Here is an 18758-nt window from a genome sequence, read left to right on the forward strand (position 1 = left end):
CATACAGGTCATATTTTCATGCCTGAACAACTCAGATACCAACCTCAATGTATGTTTCGGGTCGTTATCTTGTTGATAACACCATCTCAGCGGCATGTTTTCTTCAGCATATAGTAGCATCACGTTTTGTAAAATGACCCTGTACTCAATGGCGGTTATTGTGTTCTTTATCCAAAATTAAGGACCAACGCCTTGCTAGGAAAAACATCCCAACACCATTATGGTTCCACATCCATGCTTAATTGTCTTTTTGGTGTATCTATAATCAAATTCTTTACCTTACCTGAATAAAATATTTCGCCACTTTTTTTCTTCAGTGGGACCAGCAGAGCACCAATTTTTATGTTCAGCGGCAAAAGCTTTTCTCTTCTGTATGTGGACCTTTGAATATGAATTTTTCTGGCCTTACCTCTGGTAGATTACCGTTCACTATTCGACGCCGAATTGTCCGCGAGCTAACATGTAGTCCAACTTCCGCTGCAATTTTCCTGAAGTCACAAAAGGTCCTTATTTGCCATGAGAAGTATACGGCGATCATCAATTAGTTCAGTTTTTCTTGAACGACCACGAGTTTCTTTTTAATTTTTTTTCGTTAGAGTCTCTTCTCCCTAACGTATTTGCAATGAATCTGTACGTTTTTCCTTCATCACATAATTTTTTTACCAATCGATGCTCTACATCGGTGTAGTAGCTTTTACGACCCTTTCTAAACAATTTCTCCTTTTTAGTTTATGGTTTTCAAAGGAATATAAAGATACAAATACTACAATACTTACATTAATATGAAAAATACTTCGAAATAACACTTATTTTTTAAAACATATTACTTAGACCTATTTTATTCGCCAACCAAATTTAATTTGAAGCAATGATAACTTGTCACTCAAACGCAAAATTAACAAAAAAGTAATGCAAGTTTTTAATACTACTCTTTCGCCTTTATCGTAAAAATGTAACGGTATCAAAAAAAAGTAACAGCTATAACACCATTTGGCAAAAAACAGTACCAGCTAAATTAAATGAAAGTACAATATAATATTGCATACAAGTATACTATTGTTTAATGCCGAAATGAATCGATCCTCGAATAACCCCAACTCCCATATACTACATATAATGATTTTCCTTCTTTTAGCAGACTTTATGCACAATATATCGGTCAGTGTGTAAATTATATTCACAAAATTTTGTAAAAACGTTTAGTCGCTCAATATGTGTGATATCTCAGTGAAATTAAGTGGATAATTTTTATTAAGAATAATGTGATTTAGCGCTGAATGTGAACGAAATTGGGATATACCCCATATATTAAATTTAGCCCCTTTGGTTGAGTTTATAGCACATATATCTCATTTGAGTTAATTAGCTTGATTTTAATATAAATATTTCGGATAAGCAAAATTTAGTAATGAAACTAAATGAGTCTATGATATATAAGTTAATAAGAGATCAAACTTAATTGTAATCCATTCGATTTTTTCCAATAATGCATGTTGAATTTTTCACAATATTTGTATACTCTCTTTTAATATTTTGCAACGGAGAGTATAATACTTTTGTTCACCTACCTGTTGTTTGTATCATCTAACTAAACTTAGAAATCATACTGAGAAAATTACCAAAAGCAACCACCGATATAAAAAACTGATTGGTAGAAATTCGCTAAGCATTTATTACCAAAATGTTAGAGGTCTTAATACAAAATTAACCGACTTGTTCTTAAACAGTTCCTATTTTAATTTCCATGTAATTGGATTTACAGAAAGATGGTTAAAAGCTCACATTTTTGATAATGAGATTTTAAACAGCGAATTTCAAATATTAAGATGTGATCGACTGAACAAAATCGGCGGTGGTGTTATGTTTGCCGTACATTCCTCTATCTCATCTGAAGATGTTCTCGTTCCAGGAACCGACTCATTTGAATTTAAATATATTATAGTCTACGCTAATAGTTGCTTTATTTTTTTAACCCCATCTTATATACCATTATTGCAATCGGTCATGTTTTAATGAGTTTTTCGAAAAAAAAAAAATATCCAAGCTGGGTCTGAACCAAATAAATTTGGTAAATACTTAGATTTCGTATACATTGATACCTCTTCAAAGTGTTCCGTTAATCAGAGTAATCCTCTTGTTCTATCAGAGGACTCGTATTATCCTGCTTTGGAAATATCTGTCGAAATCGTAGGCAATGTACGGGATAGTAATTATCAAACTTCTACTTCTGTACTAAGTTTAACTTTACAAAAGCTAATTTTAAAAAGTTAAATAGAGAATTTTCTACAATAACATGGCCTAATTATAATGGTGATATTGAATTGAGTGTCTCGCATTTTAATAATATTATTACGAAATTAGTTGAAAAGTGTGTTCTAATATTAATTGTTAATAAAAGTAAAAGTGGTTTTCAAAAGAGTTATATAAATTCAAAAACAGAAAACTCGAGCCTTTAAACATTTAAAAAAAACCGGTTCACTTGCCGACTATTATAAATATTCAGTTTTGCGTCGACCGTATTTTGACCTAAACAAAAAATGTTATATTGTAATAACTACTTAAATAAGGTAAAAAAAGAATATTGTACGTAATCCAAAATCGTTTTATGATTTCATTAACTCCAAACGCAGAATTTCCAAATTTCCGTCCGCGATGAAATACAAATCTATCATTTCAAGTGACGATGTTATTATATCCAAAATGTTTGCTGAATTTTTCAAGTCAAACTACTGTAATAATTCACCTAAAACTTTTTCCTATCAGCACGTGCTGTGTCTGAATATTTAGTTGACGCTGCAATTATTTCTGAAGAAGACGTCCTACTTGATTTAAATAAGTTAAAACCATATTTTAGTTACGGCCCAGACATGATACCCTCATGCTTTCTTAAAAATAGTGCCAAATATATTTACTTGCCTTTGAAAAGGGTATTTAATTCCTCTCTTAAACACGGTATATTTCCTTCAATATAGAAACAGTCATTTAAAATTCCCTTGCATAAAAGGGGATTTAGATCCAACATTGAAAACTATAGAGGTATCGCAAAACTACCAGTTATACCTAAACTTTTTGAAGCTATTAACCATCGATTTCTCCATTAATTTCCTCATCTCAGCATGGATTTCGTAAAGAGAACTCGACTATAACAAACTTACTTGAATTTGTAAACCATGTATCATTGGGTTTTAGGGAACATAAGCATACGGATGTTATATACACAGACTTTAGCAAAGCTTTCGATAAAGTAAATATCTCGATTTTCATACATAAACTTGATCTGCTGGGCTTTCAGCCAAGATTCCTTCAATGGGTATCTTCCTATCTTTATAATAGAACACAACGAGTGGTATTTAAGGATACACCTTCAGATACAATTAATGTTTCTTCTGGTGTTCCGCAAGGTAGTCATCTTGGCCCGATTCTGTTCTTGTTGTTTATTAACGATATCTCTTTAGTAATAGAATTCTCAAAAATTTTATTATACGCTGACGATAAAATAAAAATGTAACAATTTATTATATCGTAGCTATAAATCTTAGCTGTTGAAATTTTTGTTTCTGTAGCTGAGCAGTTTGAGATCTCAATACTTTAAAAAGTGTCTTGATTTTTCTGACTCGACTAATTCCACACGTATGCGGATTGCGCCCCCGCGTCGGCTGGCGGGAGGAGGGTAATCGTTGGGTTATTATTTAACCTAATTGAGTTAGATATGGTGTTACATATACAAATGTATATAAATAATCAAGATGACGATACGAGTTGAAATCCGGGTAGCTGTCTGTCTGTCCGTCCATCCGTGCAATTACAGCTTGCTTTGAGTAAAAATTTAGATATCTTGATGAAATTTTTTACACATGTTCCTTGACACTTCAATGCCACGCCCACAAAACGCGATTAATGAAGTCCATAACTGAACTGCAAATTTAGATAGAAAACGATAATTTGGTACAAGGAATCGTATTAGATAGCGACGCTTGTGAATTAAAAAGCTTTAAAAAGTGGGCGTGGTTCCGCTCCTTAATAGGTTTACTGTACATATCTCCCAATCTCCTCTAGCTATATCAACACAATTTGGACAGGGCAAATCTTATTGACACTTTCTTCGACAGTGTGAAAATAGGGGAAATCGGATTATAGATAACCCGGCCCTCTTTTGATATAACGGTTTTGTTGAAAACTACTGAAAGTACGATAACTCACTAACTACAGCGCGGGCGTTTATAATTGTCGCACTGGTTTAGAGATTCGTTAGGCTGAGCTAAGTTTTAACATTTTCCCGTACACATTTTTGAATATACGCAACATAATTTTAAATTTCGTCAATTAGTATTCAGTTTTTGTGAGCAAAAAGAGAGTTGAAGAAAAAGTTACAGTTTCAAGGGAAAACAACAAGTGAAATTGTAAAGAACCTCCAGAGCATTGATGTTAACCGCATATTCGTCCAACGTACTGTGGCTCGATTTAATTAAAGTGGTAGTATTAAAATATCAAAAAAACCTGGTCGCAGTTACACGGTCAGAATAAGGATAATTTGTGCAATTTATGGAATGCAACTGGCTAAGGACAGTGTGAGCCAAAAAACCATCAAAAACATTAGTAATAAAAATTTGAGCATGAAGGCTTATAAGAAAAAACATATTCATTTTCTAACGGAACGATAAACGCAAATGAGAATAGAAAGAAGTGATTTGCTCCTTCGGCGGCAACCAAATTGTGAAATTGTGTTTTCTGCTGAGAAACTTTTTGTGTTACAGGCAAGCCACAACTCACAAAATGACCGCGTTTATGCAATCAGTGTGTCTGAGATTCCAGCTGACAAAAGAGCTATTGAAAGGTCTCAAAACACAAACTCTGTTATGATTTGGGTAGCCATATCTGCAAAGGGAAAACTTTCTTTTTTTTTTCATTGATAAAGGTGTACAACTTAACGCAAAATATTATTTAGAAAAAGTGCTTTTTGGACACTTCTCTGTATCCAGTATGTTCGCAATTATCTGAACTGCTTTCAACAAGATTTCGCCCCGGCTCATAAAGCAAGAATTGTTCAGCAGTGGTGCACAGACTATATGCCATGTTTTATATCAGTGGATGAATGGCTCCTTTCTTCTCCGGATTTGAATTTTTTGTTTTTTTGTATATGGGGATATATGATGGGGAAAGTAACAAATGTAAAAAACTTAAAACTGGACCAGTTTAAGGGCCGTTTGCACAGAATTTGGGACGAAATTCGAGAAGTTGTGCGTGCCATCTTTACTAGTTTCCAAAACCGTGTGAAGCTTTTAAAAGCAGTAAAACTAAACTAATAAATAAAACAATATTTCATCCTTACTTAAATATACTTTTGATATTTTTTTGCGGAAAATTAGGTGTGACAGTTTTTATTGCCCACGTTGTCAATATGTTAGGCATTAAATTGTACACCGCTCACATTTAGGTAAAAACCTGTTTTTCAGGAACTATTAGATCAATTATTAGATCTTTAACATCCAGTGAAAACCATTATTTTGACATTAATAAGCTACATTGTAAAAATGGTCGAAATCGGACAACAAACACGCCTACTTTCCATACATCATACTTTTAAATTCTTTCACTTTGCAGTGTAGAACTCAGGTATTAGAGATCATATTGAAATAAAACTTTATACAAAGAGTGGCATCTTACGTCAAAATTGACGAGATTGAATATCTCATTTTAAGTTTGCGAGCAACGTTGTTTGGTAATAGTATGTTGCGATAAAAAATATATAAAATCGGATCAATACTAAATCTAGCTCTCATATACCATACATAATACAGGAATTTCCGTCTTCCGGTTGGCTCCATACCGTATATATCAGTAAATATGTAAGATATCTTAGCAAAATTAAGTGAACGAATAATATTGCATGTACTATAGTTTTACGCAGAAAATGTGTAAATGTTCATGAATTACAGCTCCCATATACCACATATAATGATTTTAGTTATTATAACATACTTTGTGTCAATTATGCCGATCAGTCTTTGAGTTATCTGCACAAAATTACATGGAAACATGTTCTCGAACATAATACCATATATAAATGAAACGGGTCTAGACCTTGGTCTAAATCTCATACAGCTAATAAATATAATGATTTTCATCCTCTGGTTGATGTTTTTCGCATATACGCAAAACTTTATTAAATTTAGCCTCTTTGATTAAATGTATATCACATACATATACATCATTTGAGTTAATTAAGTTGATTTAATATAAACGTAAAATTATAAAACAAAAGGTAAGTGAAAATTGGGGTGGTTTTGGAAATAAATTAAAAAAAGTATTTTGTTAAAACAACGCATTATATGTCACATGTCCCTTTATATTCTACTCTTCCTTAAATAGTTGCCTGCGCGCAACATAGACATACATGTATATAAACATACATAGAAATTCATATTCATACATATTCGCTGCCTGTGCGCAGCACGCATTCTATTTACTTTATCTTTAGTCACTAATAAAACTTTGCTAAATCAACACGCTTATGAGTTATATGGGCCCAGAAGCGTGCCAGTGCGATTGAAAGTGAATTTGACTTTATGAAAAAGTAATTCTGGACTTTCTGTGTAGTGACTCATGTACATAAATTGAAAGCAAATGCGATTTTTGTAAAAACTCTAAACTTATTCCGCGTTGCATCTTTGCAAACTGAAGAAAATTACGATATGTGGTATATCGATCGTATCGGTAGTAAAAAGCTGAAAGCGCGAATATTTAAGTGGAGCGTTTGAACAGGTTTTGGTCAACAGCGGTATCCGAAGACATCTGACAGCTCCGCACACCCCACAACAGAATGGTGTGGCGGAGCGCGCTAATTGGACATTGGTAGAGATGGGACGTAGTATGCTATTGCATGCTGGTCTTCCTGAGGGGTTTTGGGAAGAGGCGATCAAAACAGCCTCATACTTGAGGAATCGTGCGGTGATATCAACGCTTCCTGATATGACGCCTTTTGAGGTGTTGGCAGGAAGAAGGCCATATGTTGCGCATCTAAGAGAATTTGGTGCCAAAACTATTGTTCTAGATAAAGCACACAAAAAGAAATTCTCTCCAAAGGGCGAAGAGCATATCATGGTGGGATATTTGGAGACGGCAAAGGCATATCGCTTATTGATAAACAAAAATTAATCGAGGCCCGTGACGTCATATTCATCGAAGAGAAATAAATGGTAAATAAGACACCCAGAGAGGATTGTGCGGCTACTGAAGGTCAGAAGAGAACTAAATGGTAAATAAGACACCCAGAGAGGCGAATGTAACATTTCGGCAGTTGTAGGTGGGTACTCTAACGAACTTCAACATGAAGCCGTTACCGACGGTCTGCCGGCTACTGAAATACAACAACAGGATGTGGCTCTAGAAGATGACCATCAAGGCTACCCTCGAGATGCGCCAATAAGGGGTAATGAGCGACTGAAGATAATACGTTCTGGTCTGCCGGGGCGTCCAAGAAATCAATACCAGATGCTGAACGTTCTCACAGCTACAACATGGCGACAAATAGAAGGCTTCGCTTTAGAAGAAGATGAATAGTCTACGGAAAAATTGATCTTGGTCTCTGGTAGATCAACCAAAAGGAGAGAAGTCCATTGGATGCAAGTGGGTCGTCGATGGTAACGTTGAAAGCTTCAAGTCACGGCTGGTTGCCAAGAGGTGCTTCCAGCTTCGGAATATTAACTATTCCGAAACCTTTTCTCCAGTTGTCAGGTACTCTACAATAAAACTGGTTATAGCTATGGCAGTTGAGCATGGAATGTCCATGTACCAAATGGACGTATTCTCTGCTAATCTCAATGGTGACTTTCTGAAAAGGATGACCTGAACGAGATCAAGATGCTCATCTCCAAAGAATTCTTTGTGGTCGATGGCGGCCAACTTAAACATTTTCTCGGTATGGAAATCGAGAGAGAAAATGAAACTGGAAGCGTTAAAATCGGTAGTAAGCAGAACATTGAGGCACCTCTTAATAAATATATACTATGAAAAACTGTAAGCCAAACAGGATACCACTGTCAGCTGGCCACCAAGTTAATTGTACAAATGAGGACTGTGCAGAGCGAGCCAAACTACAGGGTTTTCCAATAGGGATTGTATGATTTCTAAGTGTCGTTTTTGGCCATTTTTAATATGTCATGATCTGTAATTTTTTTTCATTGTATTCAATAATGTTTACAATTTCATCATGGAAAGATATACGCAAAAAGAACGTTTACAAATCATTCAATTTTATTATCAAAATAATCGTTCTCCAATTGCAACTTTTCATGCGCCTTAGCCATTTTATAGTCCTATTAAAAAATATCGTAAATGTGCGGTAAATAAACAAAACTGTCGATTCTGGTGCGAAGAAAATCCACAAATTATTCATGAATAACCATTACATTCACCTAAATTGACAGTTTGGGGTGGTTTTTGGTCTGGTGGAACCAGCGGTCCGTACTTCTTTCGAAATGAAGCTGGTGACACCGTTACTTTCAATGGAGAGCGATATAGATCGATTATAAAGTGCGTTCGAGATGGCAATCACGACAGCAATGTTGCAAATTTGTCAAAGTATCACGTTTGGCGTGAATTTTTGGCAATAATTGCAGCAGCATCAAGTTCTACTGTCACTTTTTGCACGCAATTTTTGCCCATAAACAACTTTTTATGGCCGCAATTGAAAGAAGTTGACCTTGAAAACATCTGGTGCCAACAAGACAGGGCTACGTGCCACATATACTACTTGTGAGGTAATTTGAAGTCATTGGTCTTTAGCAATAAACCATGGTCCCTTCAAGGTCCCTTTAGAAGTCAATATTGCTATTTATGATATACGATTTGAAACAAGTATTGGGAAATTGGGTTCAACGAATTCCTGCAAAAGAAGTCGTTGAGGTCATTTGAATCATGTTATATTTAAAATTTAAGGGGGTATTCTAGTCTATAGACATGAATTTTAGATAATTTTTAAAGTGGTAAAAAAAAAATCAATATTTTTACCGTCGATTTTTTTTATCAGTTATGTATTAATGTTACAAGAGTACAGAAAAAAAAAATTTAAGCAAACTGGCAGTGGGGGTCTCAACAAATTGGCACATGAGCATACCCAATTTCAACAGCCCTAGTCATCTGAAATGAAAAGAAAAAGATTATCAATATGCAATAATGTTGCAATTGTATAAACTAGCGATAAGTAAAAAAAAATTTTTTGACAAAAGGCGACTGTTTGAAAAAAAAAGATTGTTTTTACCATTTTTTTATTTTCTCGTATATTTTAAAATTTGTAATTTTAAAATTTGAAATTTGGGGATGAGGCTAGTCCATACTTGGGAGAGGTCTATAAAGAAGATTCTCTGAAAATTTCAAGTAAATGGGTTCAGTAGAACTCGTGGTTATAGTATTGAAAAAGTCTGGTGTGAGTAAAATGCATTTAAAGTTCCGCGTATAGTATTTTGTTTGATTAGACCCAGCCGAACCAGTTTGGAGGCCAGGTCAGTAAAATGTCTATATCTCCGAAAATAATTTAAATTTTCAAAAATCCTCTAGTAGACATATTCTTAAATAGTTAAACTTTAAAAATATTAAACAAAAACAAGTAAGGAAGGGCTAAGTTCGGATGTAACCGAACATTTTATACTCTCGCAAAGTCAAATGGTATACTCGTTTGAGATTTCTTTGTGGATTGACTGATATTTTCGGTAGAAGGTCAACTATAGGCACTGGGTCCACATATTTAGTACTTAGGGGTTTGAACAGTTTTGGTTCGATTTAGACAAATTATAATATGTAAAAAATTTGTTAGTATAATAACCAATTATACTCATTAACAATAGTGTAGAAAGTGAACACCAAAAAGAATTTCCTTTTATATTCTCGCAACCTGTTGCTACAGAGTATAATAGCTAGATAATAATCTAGCTATGTCCTCTGAGGTGAAATTACTAACTGATATCTTAGAAATTTGATATATTATTTCTTTCGCTTTAAAAATTTGTATCCAATTTTATTTCACTTTTTTTTTTTGTTAAATACGAGAACTTATAAGTTTTATGCGTATCAGATTTACAATACTCACAGTATTTAAGCTTAAAATGTTTTATATTACTGAAATTATTTCCCATAAATATCGTCCTCCTCTGATGCGATTTCCCTTTGCACTTGCTGCCCAAATTCATTTATTGTGGCCGTTTTGTTGATTCCCGTTTGCCAGCGTTTTGTTTGCTCGCACAAGGTTTGTGTGTCTTTGTTTTTTGCGCTATTTTGCTCTGGCTCTTCGTTTATTAATATTTGATATATATGTTGTGTTTTGTATTATAATTTGTAGTTTTATATTTCAGAATTGTTCGATGCAGTGGCTTGTTCATTGATAACAACTTACTTAGAAAAACAAATTGGTATATTTAAAGAAAATAGAAAATATATAACATATAATAATATTTATTATTCTATAATACTTTTTTATAAAATATGTAAGTTACAATAATGGCATCTATGACTTACACTTTATATTATAATACAAACTCATATTTAATAATATTGAATCTAACATACAACATGCGTTCCTAAGTAAACAGGACTTTTAAAAAAAATACAGAACAAATTGTTTTATCGGCAAAAAATTCAAAATCGTCTCCTGCTTTAATACAACTTTTTGCACCAAAAGCATTTCGAACGAGTGTTTTAGCTCATGACATTTACTGGAAGTCGATAAAAGATAGCAGATTCTAACGCACTAGTCGACATATAGATGGCGCCACTAGAGTTTACTTTGTTACTTTTTTACTGTTTACTTTGGAACGCACCTTGTATATCTATATATTATATATATATATATAATAATATATCTAGTTTCTAAAGCTTAAAAATATTCCGTCATGATCACTATATTATGTTTTATATGTGATACATGAGGTCATGGCAGGATCCATGTTTGTCCATACCCAATCTATTGCTGTTTCTTGTTTTGTTGTGGCGACCTTAGCCAATGAAGATTGAAATCCTAACTGTTGTAATCGAGCCTCCAAATCGTCAGTTGCTGTTAGGCGACATATGTTAAAGTCACCAAGGACTACTGACGGTCCATTACACTGTTTAGTTATCTAACGGATATTATTTTCCACTTGGTTTCTAAATTCCGGAAGTCTATAGTGGGGGTTCCTGTACACAAGTGATATGGAAACTGTTGAATTGTTTACGTTTAACAGTTGGTAAACGTTTGTTGAACCGGTGTCGTTCCTTGAAAATGATCCTTCTGATAGACCTGGGCACCTATCTTGCTTGTAGTATATTATAAGGCCGTTGGCAGGGCGTCGTCGGGATGACCTTGTTTCTCCATCAAGGCGAGCAATAACATTGTAGCCTTCTATTGGGAACTCTTGAGGTAAGGCCCAGGTCTCGGCAAAGCACAGAATATCAGCAGAACAAAGCAGCTTGTCTGATCTGATATCTTCAATATGCTTGTTTAGGCTCCTTACATTTTGATAATAAATATCCAGGCGTTGTTTCGATTTTTCAGCCAAAAATCTGTAGCATTTCGTCAATGCTCTTTCTGTCTTCAACCTATTAAGTTGATTTTTAATTGGATCTTGCAGTTCAAATGGGTTCGGGGGAGAAAATGTCCCGATTATATATAATCCATTGGCACTTGTGTCTCTGCTACATCCTACATATAAAGCTGATCTGCTTACTCTACCCTCTAGATGAACAGCAACTTGTGTGTATGTTCCACCTTGACTTTTATGTATCGTGATGGCTTCAGCTGGAATGACAGAACTGTCTACGTTCTATGGTTATTTGCTCATTCGCTTGTATTGGAATGATCGAACCACGCTCATGATTGGTGTCCAATCTGCATTGCGACTGTGAGTCTGCTTGGAAAGTGCAAAGCTTCCAACTTTTGTTTCTGCGAATTTTATCCATAGTCGCACCACTGAACTTTCAGTTCCCCCGTAGCAGCATTGACGAGACCATCACTTATGCTTATGTTGACTGTCACCATATATTTGATCGAAGTGTTGAGCTGCAATGTACAAAGCATTCCTTGCGTTTTCGATGGCTTAAAAGACTTCACAGCTTCTAAAATGTTTGCCCTGCTGCGTTCTGTTAGGGAACTTGACTTAATTGTATCCTTCCCAGTCAAAATGAACTCGTCGGTCATCGTGTTCGCCATTTTAGATACATTGAAATCATTTGCTTCAGCATTTGAATAAAATAGATGGATGGCTTCGTTCGGTATCTCATTAGTGGTCTTTTCCCTGCTTTTTATGAATTAGATGTCAGCGTGTGTCATATTTCCCTCTGCCATGTTATTTAAAGCGATGGCAAATGCTTGATCTCCTACTGGCAGCAGCTGCTTTAAGTCACCAAACTCGATAATTGATATGCCTCCAAAGTAAGCGCTGCTCCTGAAAATTTGTTTTAGCCTAGAATCTAAATTTGCAAACATCTTTGCTCCAACCATTGAAATTTCGTCAATTATAATAATATCTATGAGTTTAATGTGTCGCTATTCAGTGGCCGAAGATCTCCGGAAGACTGGTTGACGGGGAGTGAAAAACCGAATGAAGGGTTAGGCCTCCAATTCTAAATGCTACTTTGCCAGTGGGTGCGCAGAGTAACACCTTGTCTGTTTCGGGGTTGGTTCCTGGTACACTATTAGCTCGCAATGTCAATGATTGATATATAGTTGTTATAAGCCGACTCTTGCCCACTCCAGCACCGCCTCCGACATATTCGAAGAAGATTTCCCTTTTACTGACATTGTGCATTACATGAGCAAAATATTCCCTCTGTTTGCTGTTAAGTGACTGCTATAGTAAATTTGCTAGTAAATGGTCTTCTAATATTAGAGGTGGGAGTTTAATTAATCGAACCGCCTCTTTCTCTGTATTGTTGTGCTCTTGAAAAACATTAATGTCTCCTGTTTGCTCTGGAACGGCTAGAGCTCTAAATTCTGGATCTAAAAGTTGTGAGGCAGCTCGATCATCAGCTGTTTCTTCCGCTGTGACATGAAGGTTTTCCAAAATCCGTTCTAGTTCGTTCGATGAAAATTTGACATATTTGAGCTTATTCAGCTCAATTTGCTCCTTGTGTGAATTGCAAATACTCTCGACGTCATTATTTAATAAGTCTGTTTCCTCATTTCCCCATGGGTGAAACATCATGGCGGTTTCTCTGAAGAAATCGGCTCTTGAACTTTCAACGCTAAAACGTTTCCAACGCAGAATAAGGGCTTGCTTCCTTTTCCTTAGAAATCCTGATCCATCCTTTAATGCCATTGGAAGTGCAGCTGTCGTGTCATCCTCGTTCTCTACGTCGTTGTAGTCTTCGTTATTATCAGAAACCTTTCTGCTTGTTTTGCAAAATCTGAACCATGCTGCAAAATCTGCTAAGCATAGTTCTTCCAATTGATCGCGCCCTTGAGAGTAGTGCTCCAGCACAGTCGGCACATATATATACGTACAGTCCTCCTGTAAAGCATTCAATTCATATCTGGGCTTTATCATCCTTACTCGGTTGTTTGGATGTGATGTATATATAAATATTTCCCCATTACTGGCTTCTGATAGATACAGTCCTAAAATAAGCTGCTTCTTGAGCCGATGTTTCCGATCCGTTTACAAATTTGTTTCCGAAGCTTGTATCCTTCATAATCAGTGTTTTTTTTCGAAGCAGTTCAACCGTGTTATTTCTTCCTCTGCAAGGGGAAAAATAATTTTTGTCCGTGGCATCGGCGGATATGGCATGTTGAATCGGCACACTTGCTTTCCATGTAGGTCTCTTAGGCAATCTCGACCATGTCTGTGCTTTTGATACTGAATGAATTCCAGTGAGTCCAAATCATCCCCATCGGTTGTGATGTGTCGGCCGATGAATGTTTCAACTTCATTTATGTTGATGATTCCATCACTTTCCAATTGTGGTGCGTCACTTAGCCAGTACATGCCATGACAACGTGGTGATCCCTTATGCTGGAATTAAATTCTGTAATAGTAACGGACTACTAATTGCTCTCCAAACAGTCCGTTTTGTAATAATTTTAGCATTTGGCGGAATCGATTGTCGAAATACCTGGAACATGTATTCTGTGGGTCCTTTCTTTATCAACAATGCGTACATATCAAAGATATTGGCAGCTCGACGTTGACGTTCTTGTTCTTCTAGCTGTGCAAGTTCATGAGGTCTTTTTATATTCCTCCTGATTTGACTTTCGCTTTCTAACTGACGATTTGCGGGATCCGATCTATGCAATTGTACTCTTTCCAACGTTGATTATTGCTCGTTTGAATTTGCTCACGCCGTACAGAACGTTCCATTGTGTCCCGCTCCTGCTCCGCTGCTCTATATTCAGGATTTATTCGTCTAATTGAGTGTTTTGCGTTCCTGCTCTTCAGCTCTATATTCCGGATTCAAGCGCCTGTTTGAATGTTCTGTTGTGTCACGCTCCTGCTCCGTTATTCTGTATTCAGGATTCGTTCGTTTGTTCGAATGTCCCAGTGTGTCTCGCTCCAGCTCCGCTGCTCTGTATTCGGGATGGATTCGTCTGTTTGAGTGTTCTACGGTGTTACGTTCTTGCTCTTCAGGTCTATATTCCGGATTCAAGCGCCTGTTCGAATGTTCTGTTGTGTCGCGCTCCTGCTCCGCTGCTCTGTATTCGGGATGGATTCGTCTGTTTCAGTGTTCTACGGTGTTACGTTCCTGCTCTTCAGCTCTATATTCCGGACTCAAGCGCCTGTTCAAATGTCCTACTGTGTCGCGCTCCTGCTCCGCTGTCCTATATTCAGGATTCATTCGTCTGTTTGAGTGTTCCGCGGTGTCGTGTACCTGCTCTTCAGCTCTATATTTCGAAATCAAACGTCTATTTGAATGAATTTCAAAAATGATTAAAAAAATATTATAGAAATAAAAAAAATACTAAAATATTAATAAATTAAGTAATAATAATATAATTAAAAAAATGCGTATTATTTAAAAAAGGATTATTTTCGTTGATTTTGAAAGTTGTTTGCGTTGTTTAAAGTTTAACCTGCTCCCGTAAACTGAAGTGATCCGATGTGTTGCGCCCTATTTATTGAATATCTTAGAGCCCGACTTCACGTCTGTAAACTCTTTTGCCCTTCTTGGTGTCATCAAGCAACTTTCGTAGGAATGTTAAGGCGTTAATTACAAAAGGTGCATTGAAGAGGTTTCTTTTAACTAGGTTATACTTTCTACCTGTTCTTGGAACTATGTTTATTTCCTACCTACTCTTCTACCTAGGTTTTGTTTTGTACCGACCCAGCAGTTAATTAGGGATTTAAAACTTAATTATTAATTATCCAATTATGTTTACATAGTTAGTTCTCTATTATTATTAATAAATAAGAATATATCTTGAAAAATTAGGGATTTATTTATTTTATGGGTAACTAAATAATATTTTTGTTCCTTGCTCTTATGTATATATTCTTAACATTATTTTCTACTTACCTCCATACAAAAATTTATTTAGATCGGTCAGTTTGTATGGAAACTATATACTATAGTGTCCGATCTGAACAATTTTTTCGGAAATTTCATTATTACCTTAGACAATAACCCATGCCAAAGTTTGTAAACATATCTTGTCAAATGAAAAAGTTTACCATGCAAGCACTTGGTTCCGATCGTTCAGTTTGTATGGCAGCTATACACTACAGTGATCCGATCTATACAATTTCTTTGGAGATTGCATTATTGCCTTAGATAATAACTCATGCCAAATTTCGTAAACATATCTCGTCAAATGATAAAATTTTCCATGCAAGCACTTGATTCCGATCGTTCAATTTGTATAGCATTTATATACTATAGTGATCCGATCTATACAATTTTTTCGGAGATTACAGTTTTGCCTTAGAAAATAACTCATGCCAAATTACGTGAAGACACCTCGTAAAATAAAAAAGTTTCCCATACAATTACTTAATTCCGATTGTTCGGTTTGTATGGCAGCTATATGCTATAGTAGTCCGATATCGGCCGTTCGGACAAATGAGCAGCTTCTTAGTGAGAAAAGGAGAGGTGCAAAGCTTTAGATCGATAGCTTAAAAACTGAGGGACTAGTTTGTATATATACAGACAGACGGACATGGCTAAATCAACTCAGCTCATCATACTGATCATTTATGTATATATTTTATAGGGTCTCCGACGTTTCATTCTGGGTGTTACAAATTTCGTTAATATACCCTGTTCAGGGTATAATAACTTGGATGGAAAAACAATTCAATGTTGAAAATATTCTTCTTCTGAAACGTTTGATTTTGAAGTCGAAAAATCGTGACTTAAGATTTGATAAAAATTAAATTTATATTATGATGTAAAAATCATAAAAAAAAATTGGCATTAATAAGAAAAACTTTTAATAACAATTTATTATAACTATAATTTATTATAAATATATTTTCGTTTTTATCTTTCTTTGTGCAACAAATATAAACACATGTTTGCATTTCTATAGTATCTTACTACGAGGTACTTGCGACTATGGTATACGGGTCGCGTGGTATGCCATGCCATCGTAATATCTCAAGAAGTGGAGATTCTAAACTATATTTTATTTTAATGAAAGGTATAATTATTAGGATCGATATTTGCTTATAAAAATTCAATGATTAGGCCAAATGAACTAAAAATTAACTTAATTTTTTTACTGTTGTTTTGGTCAACATTTAAACATTTTTCAAAATAATTTTAGGGTTAAATGTAACTCATATAGAAATATTATATTTATTAGAAGACCAATAGCATTCGTTTTTTTTCTGATAGAGTCTTACCCACATGCCATAGATTTACTCAGCTTCATTTCTTCCTTTGTTTCATGTTCAATATTCTATTAATATTAGCCTAACTAACACAAATCACTATATTCAATATATTCGGGAAGGTACATAGCAAAAGTCATAATTTTTATTAGCGAATGAGAGAATGTTAAATAAAATATTTTCACAGAGATTTATTGAAAAAATTTTATGTATTCGATTTAAATTCAGATACAGGAACGAACGTTTGGGGTGAAAGTCAACAGCAGGGGCCGATACTGTTAGGTCTATTTGGTATTTAAGGGCTTAACCAAGCGTCTGGAACGATTTCAATTATATTTAGCAAAAAATCACAATATGGTTAATAAAACGATATCATAATCTATTGACCCGATTTTATTTATTTTTGGTACCTGCGCTATCAGGATAAGATGCTCTCTGAATATAATTAAGATTTCTCACAGGTTGACCGGTATTTTCGGTCTGTTGCACGAACTTGAAAATTTATAGTCGGATTTTAACCATGATGAGAACTGCTACATCTTAAAGACAATATTTGTGCGGGTTCCTACTCCGATGTCTTCGTGAAGTTTAAAATTTAAAAAACATGGGACGTAGCTCCGCTTTACTAAAACCACGTATGCTTCCATTCCATCTGTGAGATTATTATTACTTACAAGTACATTCAAAGATTATTACTTAGTGCTGTTAATGTGCCCTTGTGTCATAAATGGGTAAAAGCGGATATGCTTTCACTTCCCACCTGATTCAAATATTTTCGCATTTCCGGTTGAACTTATAGGGTGATACATTTCGAAGTTTCGTACTGTAAAACAAAAAACCACAGAAAATTCAAACTTAATGGTACATATTTATTATCATTCAAAAGAACATTCTTTGGCATTTATTGTTTTAAGATTATCTCTTTCAAATGTTGGCCGCGGCTACGTCTCAGATGTTTTTCCGTTGAGTCCTCGATCGGATATTTCGACTGGTAACTAGCGAATGACACGCGTGATGTTTTGCTTCAAGGCCTGAATCGAAGCGGGATTATCCGCATAGACTTTACACTTTACTTATCCTCACAGAAAAAATTCTAACGGTGTGATATCAAATGACTCGCCCAAAACGTGAACTTATTTGCTTACCGAAGTGTTCTCTCAATAAATCCATTGATTGATGCGAGATGTGGGAAGTGCCGCCGTCTTGTTGAAACCAAATGTCGCCTAGAACACCAACTTTAATTTCAAGCATCAAATAGTCGGTTATCAAGCGCGATAACGGTCGCCATTGACGGTTACGTTCTCACCGGCATCATTTTTGAAGAACAAACCACACCGAACCGTGGTTTTTTCTGGATGAAATGGCCACTCTTGAATCTCTTTAGATTGCTCTTCGTCCCAAATACGGCAATTTTGCTTGTTTACATATCCATTGAGCCAGAAATGGGCTTCATCGCTGAAAAAATTTGGCTCGAAAACGTCGGATCTTCTAGGAACTTTTCAAGATCCCATAGAGCGAAGCGATGTTGCTTGGGAAGGCCGAGCGGCTTTTGTTCTTGCACAAGCTGTATTTTGTATGGTTTCAATTTAAGATCTCGACGTAAAACTCGCCAAGTCGTTGCATACGCCAGTCCGAGTTGCTGCAAACAGCGCCGAATCGATTCTCCACGGTCTTCGTGTACACTTTCAGCTACGGCCGCTATATTTTCTTCACTGCGTGGTGGACGTGGTCTATTCGGTAATATTATTATGCAATAATGAATGCTGGGTCTCAAGATGGGTGATGGTGTTGCGAATAGTACGCTCAGTAGGTCGATTATATTGAACATAAGTTGACCGAACCGCGCGAAACACATTCTTTACAGACATGAATTTTAGTAATAAAGTTGAACAGTTTGTCAACGTTGTTCAAGCGTAAGTCTTTCCATGATGAAATGCCAAACAATATTGAACAAAAATAACATGA

The 18758-nt window shown here is 35.5% G+C and overlaps 1 protein-coding gene across 6 annotated transcripts in view; it reads left to right on the top strand.

Annotated features, from left to right (window-relative positions):
• Arglu1 (Arginine and glutamate rich 1) overlaps positions 1–18758 on the top strand; it is an 87000-nt gene that overhangs the window by 42218 nt on the left and 26024 nt on the right. The window lies entirely within an intron of this gene.

The sequence above is a fragment of the Bactrocera oleae genome, chromosome 3, assembly GCF_042242935.1.
Source record: "Bactrocera oleae isolate idBacOlea1 chromosome 3, idBacOlea1, whole genome shotgun sequence".
Classification (NCBI taxonomy): Eukaryota; Metazoa; Arthropoda; class Insecta; order Diptera; family Tephritidae; genus Bactrocera; species Bactrocera oleae.